Source organism: Propithecus coquereli, unplaced genomic scaffold (genome assembly GCF_000956105.1).
Source record: "Propithecus coquereli isolate 6110/MARCELLA unplaced genomic scaffold, Pcoq_1.0 Scaffold421, whole genome shotgun sequence".
Lineage (NCBI taxonomy): Eukaryota > Metazoa > Chordata > Mammalia > Primates > Indriidae > Propithecus > Propithecus coquereli.
In genome coordinates this window covers 1,321,448-1,333,802 of record NW_012149964.1, presented here as the reverse complement: position 1 = coordinate 1,333,802, position 12,355 = coordinate 1,321,448, and the positions used below count along the sequence as shown (strand labels likewise).

Here is a 12,355-nt window from a genome sequence, read left to right as displayed (position 1 = left end):
AAGTCTATCTTCAATACCTATTTTATTAAATATTTCTCAGTGAAAAAACCACATTGAAAAAAATCTCACTAAACCTTGATTGTCTTGTTGATGCTCTTATTTAAAAAGAAACAATGGCATCAGATAATGGAAAAATATAATTCATTAAGTGTATTTTTGGAACTTAATATTAAGTAAACATTGGATGAGCAGCTTGCTTTTGCTATATTTTGAATGCAGAATAATTAGAGGGCCAGGATTTTAGATTTTGATATGTTTTATTAAGAATGCAAAACCTATTTCAGCACACAAGAATATGGAAATCTGACTAAAGAGGAAAAGAAAGCAGCCAACTTTTAATGATTAGTCCAAGGATCCCAATACTGCACAGTTTAAGTATTCTGTTAGGAGTATATAAAGGTAAATGTAAACAATTAAGATTCATAGTTGTAAGAGATTCTATTTAGCATATGAAAGACAGCTTTCAAGATTGAGTTCCTGCCCTTTGAGATAAAAGCTAAGCAGGGTATTCTTAATCTTCTCACAATGTTTAAGAGTGAGGATTATGGGTATATAGTCCATTTATGGCTATATAGTCCATTCATTCTAAGCAAATTTTCTTTTATGTTCACTTACATGGCAACAAGACATAAAATGTCTTCTGAGATATTAAAACAATATATAATTAATGAGTAGGATTTTCATCTTGGGTCTCTTGCTGGGACTAACCAAACTGATTGTAATGATCATAGGCACATAAAAGTACATATGAAATGTAATACTGTTGCATGAAATAGTAAGTCTTCTTTTCATCTCTCTATCATTCACTGTACTACCATCATAATGATAATTTCAGGCCCCAAGTAACTTATTCAAAGTGACATAAGTAGGTTACTTAATTACAGAATCTTAAAACATAAAAGACAACCTAGAAAATATCTAATTTAACCGCCTATCTAAGGCAGAAATTTCTTGTACTACCTCTAGTGATGGGGATGGAGAGGGGTCCTCTCTTTCAAAGATAGAGCTTTTCATTTTATAGAACCCTAATCTGCATCCATCTGTATATTTTACTATTTATCTTGCTTTTGCCTTTTGGAGTATATGAGCATGAAAATCCTCCAACTGTTTGAAGATGTATCATGACCCTTACCACTTCGCCTTAATCCCATTTTCTAATCACATGGCAGCAGAGGCATTGAAACCTGTGCCTTCAAACTCTTTGTCTTAAGCAAGTGTTAATAGAGTCTGAATTGCTCTGAAATAACATTATTTTTTAATAAAGTTATGGTTTTAAAACACTGTGTATCAGCTAGGTCCATGTACATCGCTAGTAAGTATGCAATAAATATTAACTATTATTATCATGGTAGGGCTTGGAGAAATTACTCCTTAATATACAAATGGTGATTTTCTTAGTTATGCTACTCTGTGTCTCTATAGCCATATCAGGACATAAAGCAAGAATCAACATTTGGTTTACATCTTTAGAAACACAGTATATTCAGCATTTCCATGGATTGGTGGCAGAAATACCAGTCTGGCTAGCTGGGAAAATGGGGACCCTTAATATCAGTAATTGAAGTGAGGATGGATATTAGCTTTTTATGGCCCTAAATGAGGTAAAATTGTGTGCCTTAATTTTCCTCATCTGTAAAGTAGGAAAAATGTAAAACTTTCTATCTACATGTTATTTGTGAGAAGTGGATGAGGCAAATGGACAAAGTAAGTATTCAATTAAAGTTAGCTATTATAATTATTGTTATCATTTTGTTCATCATCATTGAATGGCTGGAGAAAGAGTCTTTGAGATAAGAGCTGAGGACATAGCTTTCTAGGAATTGTCATATCAGCAGATGATATAAAAACCATTGAAAGTTTTCGTGAATGAACGAGATTTTCCAAATTTAAGAATGAGATCTGTCTATACCAGAAATTGTGTTTGGGATTAGCCAGATAGAAGCAGAAGAAAAAATTGGGGGAATCTTTAGGTCATCAGAACTGGACACCCCAGAAGGAACCATAACCTTACTGGAGACAGTAGAAGACAATCTCCTTGTAAGGGAGAAAACGTATGGGGTGCTTCCATTAATTGACAATAGAACATTGATAGCACTTAAACTTTTGGTGGTTTGATTTCTTACCTGTTAAAAGAGGGTAGTACATGTATAGCACTTGGAACAATGCCTAGCCCTGAGCGAGCACTCCGTGAGATTAGATATTAGCTGTTACTATTTAGTTTTGACAGCGTTGCTATCTGCCTGCAGTGAAATGACCTTTGCAAGCAGAACTGGAATGTTAACTAAAATTAAATTATTAATTTATTTTGTGAATTTATTGGAGAATTAAACCAGTAATTAATATGTTAAAGTTCATCTCTAAGGAGGAAAGAAGAGAGAAAGAGCAAAGAATGTCTAGAGGTAGAAGACTCTAGATATAAGAACAAAGATTAGGACCTCTGGACTGTATTCTTCAATATAAATGTCACTGTAATTTTCAGTAAATATACTGATGCCATTCTTCCTTTTTATGCTTGAAATGGAAACTTATCTGGTAAAGAATTTCTTTCCCCTCAGGGAAAAGAGCCTGCAGTGAGGCGATTAAGAGGATTGGTAGAGGGAAAGGAGATATTGGGAGAAGACATTTCAACCCCAAAGTAATGATTCTTAGGTCTAAATGTGTGGGGTTGGGAAATTCCAAGTCACCTTATGAATCCATTTGCAAAGGGGAAGGAGGCCTTCATTTATTCATTAAAAAAATAAAGTCAGAGATAAGGGTAAATGCTAAGTATATACAAGTACACCAGACTGACAAGGTCCCTGCTTAGCCTTTCAGAGGGAAGTTTTTGTATGAATGCCACAGGACAGAAATTAAAACATCACTACATAAACTCTAGATCAGCTTTATAGAATGTGTGAGCCCTGGGGAAGACAACAATAAGTAAAAAGGAAAAATAAAATAGAGTTGTTTTACAGAGGGACTTTGTGAAAGGGACAGGGACAAGCATTGCTTTTTCAATATTTAGATAACAAAGTGTGCCACAGTTATGGAGGGGCACTTTCCTAATTTGTGCAAGGAACATAGCTAAGTACAATGAAGACTGAAGCAAATGCAGCACCATGTAGTATCTTGAGGATTGGTAGATTTGGCAGCACCAGGTGACAGCACCCTGGAAAGGTAAGCAGCATTCTCATGGAAGGCACTGGTGGTGAAATGGCAGAGCATCAGCGGAGACCACAATGCCTGGTGGGAGACTGTGGATGCCCAACAGACATGGCGGTACTCAGCAGATGCCCAGCGAATGATGATGGATGCCCACTGGCAGATGATGGATGCCCAGTGGGAGATGATGAATGCCCAATGGCAGATGATGGATGCCCAGCAGATACTGCAAATGATAGCAGGTGATGGTAGATACACTTGTACTCCATGAAAGCCCAGAAGAATTGCAGTAGTGCATGATGCAAATTGATTTATTCATGATCACATGTGAGAATTCCTAGGGACTTCTAGAAGTACTTGGGGGGAATGGGTGTACTTTTCTAGAGGCCCAGGGAACCTTTGTTAGCATATGGGGATAACAAGCCAGTGAATTTAGAGTATCGATATCAAGGCTGTCCCTTTTGGGCTCATAGCTGTGAGGCCTTTCACAAATGTAAACACTTTTAGGGACCAGCTAGGTAATATCAGTGAGTAAGACGGCTAGGTGTAAGAAGATGGAGAGTGGTAGAAAACATAGCACAGTTGGAACTTACACACTATTAAAAGCTATTCGAATTACAAAATTTAAAAGTTGTTGGCTAGGCCAAAACAAAATTTACCTATAGGAAAAAGTCAGCGAAAGGGCCACCAGTTCATGAGCTCTCATTTAGGTGAACGATAAGTACCAGTGTCTTGTCCTAGGGCTTAATACCTCATTTAGGTAGGAATGTAGTACCACCTTTATACAAATAGGGAAATTGTTTCACTTTGAGAATGAGCTCTACTTATACAAATTTTGGAGATATTTTTCATATATGAGATGATTGTCTTGTGCCATTTGTTAACCAACACAAAGAAATCAGGGACATTCTATTCATCACATGTTTATGTATGAACTATATATGTTTCCAGAGCATTTAATACAACTTGGACTCCAGTGAATAACTTTTGATAGACTCTCTGAAAATCCCCAGGGACAACAATGGAAAATATGATGTTCTTAGCAATATTGCATTAGTCAGTCAGTTATGGATTATGAGACTCAAAATTCTCGTGGACCAAGGGGTCATGACTTTTGCTTTTGAGAGTGAAAAGGAACCTAGAGAACATTTGCTAGGTGATTTAAAGGGGATCTTAAGGTGATCTAAGAGTAGAAAGAAAAAAATAATAATGCTCTAAGTAAAAATGCAGCTAACTGCATAAGAGATACTGAGATTTTCACAGATTACATAATACATTTTCAAATACATTTGAATATTTTTCTAAGCTGTGTATGTCTCTGTTGTACTAAAATAAATGTGTTCTAAGACACTAAATGCAAAAATTTCTGATTTAAATGCCTATTTCATTCTAAGTTATTCATGGTCTAAATATCTAAAGTCTGAGAGTTTCTGTATCATTATATTAAAAAGTGACTGAACTTTAGTAAATTTAATGGTGTATGTTCACTCGAATTAGGATTCAAAGATGTTATTATATACCCATTTCCAGATCTCAGTTTGACATTTCTTAAGTTTAATGTTCCTAGTCTCTTTGCAAGTAGTTCTGTTTTTTTATGAAAGTAGAGCCCAAGTTAAGAATCCTACCTATTACCATAGCAGATCTTCCCAGTTTGCAGTGAGCAAGGGTTTCGAAGGGGGAAGAAAATTATAACAATAATAAAGCAAATATAGTAATAACGATATTTTCAAATTAGAGAACTGAGGTGATTGTGGAAGTATAGAACTGCAAAAAAATTTTATATATTTACGGGCATAAGAGTAATTATTTTGAAGCATATTGTGAACTAAGTACCTCAATGACAGCCAAAGGCCTCAAACATCCAATCAACGTCTGAGGCACTGAATCAATTCACAAAACTACCTTCATTTCTGTCAATACCTTGAAGCGTTTTTTAAACCAGCAGGCTTACCTTCTTGGAATTCTGGGGAGCAACCTGATGTCTACTTTTCCTCTAATTTAGCTTTTATGTCTCTCCCTCTCCCAAAAAACCTCTCTTGACTTTTCAAATGTAAACTACAAGTGTCAAAATGGTATAGTGAAAAATGAAAATGGATGTTAGACTCAGCTAGATCTAGTTCAGATCCTGACTCTGCTGTCTACTAGTCCAGTCACGTGACCTTGGGCAAGCCATCGCCTAAGTGAGAAATATGTAAGCTGCGTGAGGGCAGGAATTTGTTACTGTTTTATGCACTGAACACAGAACCTGTAAGTGTGCCTGGCCCATATGGTAGGCGCTCAATAAATGACTGTTAAATGAATGATCCTCAATTTTAATGTCTATAAAATGAGGTTTTGGAGAGAACTTAAAGTGATAACAACTATTAAGGACTTGGCATGAATATACTCAAACTCCAATGAAACTGTTTGTTCTTCAAACTTTGGCCATTCTCACCATCTCTGTGAAGTCCTCCTACCTTTACCCAGCTCTAGTCCAATCCTTTCATACATCCTCAGTCTCATCACCTCCCCATCTGATGTGTGTGATCTTGCTGTCAGACTAAAACTGGGCATATTGGTGTTTTTATCGTGTGTCTGCCACATTCATTCGTAAGTATTTATTTGGGTTTGTCTCTTTGACAAAGGAAGCTATATCTTCTCTGTTATCTATTGTAGCGTTTAAAAACATAGCTTCTAAAGCCAGACAGCCTCAGTTTAAAATACCTGCTCTACAATATCTTAACTATGTGACCTTCTGTGAATTACCTAATAACTTTCCTCTGTTCTATCATATGTAAATTGCGGATGATAACAGAATCTAACTCACGTGGTTTGTGAGAATTAATTAATTGAATACATGTAAAGAACTTAAAACGGTGCTTTGCACATTGGAAATAACAAATGTTAGCTATGATTATTCTAGCTTCCTGTAAAGCTTTATACAATTAATTATATGCAACTTCCTTAAAGATTCGCTTCTAGCTTGCTCGTGGTGGCTCACACCTGTAATCCCAGCACTTTGGAAGGCCAAAGCAGGAGGATCCCTGAGGCCAGGAAACCAGCCTGGGCAATAGTGAGATCCCCGTCTCTATGAAAAGTAAAAAAAAAATTAGCTGGGTATGGTGGCACATGCCTGTAGTCCCAGCTACTTGGGAGGCTGGGGCAGGAGGATGGCTTGATCCCAGGAGTTTGAGGCCGCAGTGAGCTATGATGATGCCACTGCACTCTCTCAGGCAACAGAGCAAGACCCTGTTTCAAAAAAAAAAAAAAAGTCGCCTCTAGGCAGTGTTGACAAGTTGAATAACATATCTTTATGTAACTAATTTATTTACACAGATCTTGGATACGTATTCTAATTTCTTCAAAGTAATGGAAAACAGCATAGATTAAACATGACACCTCAAATATACATGCAATAACAGGATAATAAGATGGGAAAAGGAAGGCAGAAAAACAGAAACTATTTGAGCAATGACGGGGTAAGTGTTACAGATTCAGTATTTTCAAGTAGAATTTAGCAGAGGCAAAACTGTTCATGATTTGTTCAGGAGTTCATTGCTAGTGGAATTGCACTGATGCTGTACAATAATAACTCACATGTCACTACCTTTGAAGGCACCATTTGTCAGCCATTTCTTGAAGTAGTTGTACTTACACACAGATGCATGAACTCAGGCAAAAACATGCCAACCTGCCACAAGGAAAATGGGTGTGATCTGGCTTCCTAAACCAATAAGTTTTAAAAATTCAAGTCTTTATGATCACCTAAACTTAAAATCTATTAGCTATATGGGGATTGAGTGGACTCGTATTTATAAGCTAGCTTTAGTCTGTAAACAGTAGCTCTATGAATGAAAATGTACATAATGAAATATCATGTAATGGTAAGGGGTAATTTGAGGTTGCATTCAATTTATTATCAAAATAGACTTAGGGCCAGTAATGATTTTTAATTTTTTCCTAAAAGATACATGATTTGCTATCCTTTTGATTAATCACTACAATTGTTTTTATGACTTTGTTTTATTTTTATTTGATATCTACATATCCTTTTTGGTAAAGTAATTGCTCAGATCGCTTGCTAAATTTTTATTAACTTTTTTTTAATTATTTTTGAGTTTTGAGAGTTCTTCATCTATTCTGGATACAAATTCTTTACTAGATATGTTACTGTTGAATATTCTATATCAACCTGTGACTTCCCTTTCATTTGCTCAATGGTGTCGTTCAAAGAGCAAAAGTTTTTAATTTTGATGGAGTCCAATTTACCCATTCTTTTATGGCTCATGGTGTTTGATTTCATAGCTAAGAACTTTTGGTCTGACTCAATATGATAAAAATTTTCTCATTTTCTTTTAGAAGTTTAATAATTTTGTATTTTTAAGTTTAGCTGTATATTTCATTTGAGTTAATTTTTATAAGGTGTGAAATATGGATTGAGGTTCTTTATTTTGGATATGGATGTCCAGCAACATTTGTTGAAAAGAGTATTCTTTCTCCTTTGAAATGCCTTCAAATCTTTGTCAAAAATTAATCGACCATATTTGTCAGTTTCTGGATCCTCTATTCATATTTATTCATATATGCACTTATCCTTCCAACAATATCATTCTTCTTCATTACTATAACTTGACAATAAACCCTAAAATCAAATACTATGAGTTCTCCAATTCTGCTGTTTTTCAAAACTATTTTGGCTATTGTAGTTCCTTTGCCCTTCCAATAAATTTTAGGAATCAATCAGCTTGTTGATTTTTACCAAAAACATCTGCTTGGAATTTGATTGGAACTGTGTTGAATCTACAGATCATTTGGGAGAGAACTGACATCTTAAGAATATTGATTCTTCCAATCCATAATGAGGGCATATCGCTCCATTTATTTGGGCTTCTTTAATTTATTTCATCAATGTCTTGAAGTTTTCAGCGTACAACTCCTGCACATATTTCAGTAGATTTACACTTCTGATTTTGTATTTTTTGATAATATTAGAAATGGTACTCTTTTTAATTCTCACTTCCAATTTTTATTGCTACTATATAGAAACACTATTTATTTGTGAATATGGGTTTTTGCTTCTTCAGAGCTTGCTAAACTCACTTATTCATTGTTCTAATTATCTGTGAATGTATACCAAATTATCCCCAAAATTAGTAGCTTAAAAAAAATATTTATTATCTCACAATTTCTGTGGATCAGGAATCTGGTCACATCATATCTTCTCCTTCAGCATGTTTCACAAGCTGCAATCAAGATGTCAGCCAGGCTGTATCCTCCCCAAGGCTCAACTGAAGAAAGATTCACTTCTATGCTCACTCACATGGTTGATATAATTTATTGGGTTTTCGATTGAAGGCCTCAGTCCCTCATTAGATATTGGAGGCTTCCCTCAGTTCCTTGTCATGAGGGCCTCTCTATACGGCAGCTTAGAACATGGCAGTTTGCTTCATCAGAGCAAGTGAGCAAATGGGCAAGAAAGAGTGCCAGCAAGAGAAATAGGACTATCAAGACAAAAGTCACAGTCTTTTACAACTTAATCTCAGAAGTGGCATCCAATCGCTTTTGCTATATTCTCACATCGAAGGGGAAGGGGTTACACAAGAGAATAAATACCTGGAGAGTGGGATCATTGGGGGCCATTTTAGAAGCAGTCTAGTTTATTATTTCTGGGACCTCCTTTGTAGATCACTTGGGATTTTCTATGTAGACAATTATGTCATTTTCAAATAAAACCAGTTTTTTCTCTTTCTTTCTGATCTGTAAATGTTTCATTAATTTTTCTTACCTTATTACACTGGCTAGGACTTGTAGTATAATGTTGAATACAAGTGGTGAAAGAGGACATACTGACCTTATTGCTGAACTTCAGGAGAGATCATTTGATCTTTTACCATAAAGTATGATATCAGTGTAAGGATATTTATAGATCCCCTTTATCAGGTTGAGGAACTTTCCTTCTATTCCTAGTTTTCTGATAATTTTTATCTTGAATGGATGCTGACTTTTGCCAAATATCTTTTTTGTATCTACGAATCCATAATTGAGATGATCATATGGGTTTTATTTTCTTTAGTCTGTTGAGATGGGGAATCACGTAAGTTGATTTTTGAATGTCGGACCAGCTGTATCGGAATATATTATCCTTTTTATGTACTGCTGAATTCAATTTGATAACATTTTTAAGAATTTTTGCATCTATGATAATGAAGAAATTGATCTCTAATTTTCTTGATTATGATGTCTATGGTTTTATTATCAGGGTAACCCTGCCCTAATAACATGATATCAATGTATTCCTATTCTTCTATTTTCTGGGAGACATTATGTAGAATTCTTATTTTTTTTTCATCCTGAAATGTATGGTAGAATTTGCTAGTGAAGCCATTCTTGTCTCAAGATTTTTTGGGAAGCTTTTTTATAGGACTATTCAGGGTAACCATTTCTTCATAAGTAATCTTTGGGAGTTTATATCTTTAAGAATATTGGTCCATTTCATATAAGTTGTTGAATCGATAGGCATAAAGTTTTTCATAATATTGTTATCTTTTGATGTCTGTAAGTTCTGTAGTGATGTTTCCTCTTTCATTATCGATACTGGTAATTTGAATTCTGCCCTCCCCCCGTGTTTAATTGATCAGTCTAGCTAGAGGCTTATCAATTTCACTAATCTTGTAAAATATTGAGCTTCAGGTTACACTGATTTTCCTCTATTGTTCTCCTATTTATAATCTCACTGATTTCTGCTTTGAACTCTCTTATTTCCTTCCTTTTGCTTGCATTGGGTTTAATTTGCTCTTCTAGTTTCTAAAAGTGGAAACCTAGATTACTAATGTGAGACCTTTCTTATTTTCTAAAATAAATTATTAATGCCATAAATTTTCCTCTAAGCACTACTTTAGCTGCATCTCACAATTTTTTAACAGCTTTATTGAGGTATAATTGAGAAACAATAAACTGCATATATTTAAAGTGTGCAAGTTGAGATAGATATAAAATATTTGTGAAATCATCACTACTATTAAGATAATGAACATATCCATTGTGCCCCAAATTTTCCTCTGCCATTCAATAACCTTTTTCATTTGCCCCATCCCACTCCTGATTGTGACCAGCAAGCACTGATCATCTTTCTGACACTGTTTATAGGCTTGCATTTTCTAAAATTGTATATAAATGGATACATGCAATATTTATTCTTTTTGTGTGACTTTTTTCACTCAACTTAGTATATTTTAGGGTTTGTCCATGTCATTTTACGTATCAGTAGTTCATTTCCTTTTATTGTTGGTGTTTAGCAATTTGATCATAATGTGTCTGGACATGGTTTTCCTTGAGTTTCACCTGTTTGAGGCTTGCTGAACTTGAATTTAAATTGAATCTAAATTTTCATCAAATTTGGGAAATTACTGCCCATTTTTTGTTCAAATATTTTTTTCTGCACCAATCTTTTTCTCCTCTCCTTTTGGGACTTTAATAACACAATATTTTACAATTCAATAGAATCCCACAGGTTCTTAAAACGATGTGGTTTTTTCCTATCAGTTAATAGAGAACTTTCTTATTTTTCTAATAGTTTTACAATACTACATTAAAAAGTGGGCAAAAGACATTAACAGAAGCTTCTCCAAAGAAGACAAACAGCCAATAAACATATGAAAAAGTGCTCAACATAACTAATCATCAGGGAAATGCAAATTAAAACCATAATGAGATATCACCTTACCCCAGTCAGAATGGCTTTCATTAAAAAGTCCAAAAATAATAGATGCTGACATGGATACGGGGAGAAAGGAAGGCTTTATACACTGTTGGTGGGATGGCAAATTAGTCCAGCCTCTATGGATAACAGTATGGAGATACCTCAAAGAAGTAAAAGTAGACCAACTATTTGATCCAACAATCCCACTATTGGGTATTTACCAAAAGGAAAAGAATACTTTGCATCAAAAAGACACTTGCACTGTCATGCTTATTGTAGCACAATTCAGAATTGCAAAGATGTGGAATCAAATCAAGTGCCCATCAATTCATGAGTGTATTAGTAAAATGTGATATACGTATACCATGGAGTACTACTCATACATAAAAAAAAAGATGAGTTAATACTTTTTGCAACAATCTGGATGGACCTGGAGACCATTCTTCTAGGTAAATTATCTCCAGAATGGAAAAACAAACACCGTGAGTACTCACTATTAAATCGGAAGTAACCATGAGTACACATGTGCACAGGGGGAAGTAAAACTCAGTGGAAATCAACCAGGGGGGCGGGGGAGAAGGAGAGAGGGAAAAAAACCTACTTAATAGGTACTATGAACACTATTTGGATGATAGGTACACCAATAGCTGGAATTGAAGCACTACAAAAGCAATCCTAAAACATTTGTACCCCCTTAATATTTTGAAACAAAAAAATCTTCTTTTAAAAAAACCACAATTTTGACTTATTAAGTCTACTGTTCTATTCTCTACTCTTGGAATTCTTGCTTTTATCTTTATTTTTTTAATTCTTTGTGCTTTCTTTTGGTTTACTTTGTAGTTCTTTTCCAAGTTTCTTGCTGGGAATTTATTTGTATACTTTAATTTTTTACTAATAAATGTGATTAAGGCTATGAATTTTTCTCTGATCACTGTTTTAAGTATAGCCTAATAGATTTTGAGATGCAGTGTTTATGCTATCATATTTTAAAAGAAATTCTGTAATTTCTGTTTACATTTGTCTTTTTGACCAAGAGTTGTTTAAAATTTGTTATAATTTCAAGATGAGATGGTCTTAAAACTTTTGTAAATACATTCTAGTATTATTGCATTGTTACCAGAAATGACTTTTTGTAATACTTCTACTTTTCTAATATTTTCTTTGTAACCTAATATAGGATTAATTTTTGTGAGTGTTTCATGTGCACTTATGAAGAAGGTATATACTTTCTATGATAAGGATGTAAAGTTCAATATACACTCATAATACCTATACCCTTATTTATTTTTGTCGAATCTTTCTTGTACTGAGTATGATGTGTTAAAGTCTCCTAATATTAGAATGTATCCATAAAGATTATTTTCCATCTATTTTAATTTTTGTTTTATAAAAGTCATTGCTGTGTTATCAGATGCAGAGATATTTTTATTTTTTTATTTTTTTTGAGACAGAGTCTCGCTTTGTTGCCCGGGCTAGAGTGAGTGCTGTGGTGTCAGCCTAGCTCACAGAAACCTCAAACTCCTGGGCTCAAGCAAT

At 34.6% G+C, this 12,355-nt stretch overlaps 1 protein-coding gene across 1 annotated transcript in view; it reads right to left on the bottom strand.

The window, feature by feature from the left end:
* HTR2C (5-hydroxytryptamine (serotonin) receptor 2C, G protein-coupled) overlaps positions 1-12,355 on the bottom strand; it is a 274,355-nt gene that overhangs the window by 134,850 nt on the left and 127,150 nt on the right. The window lies entirely within an intron of this gene.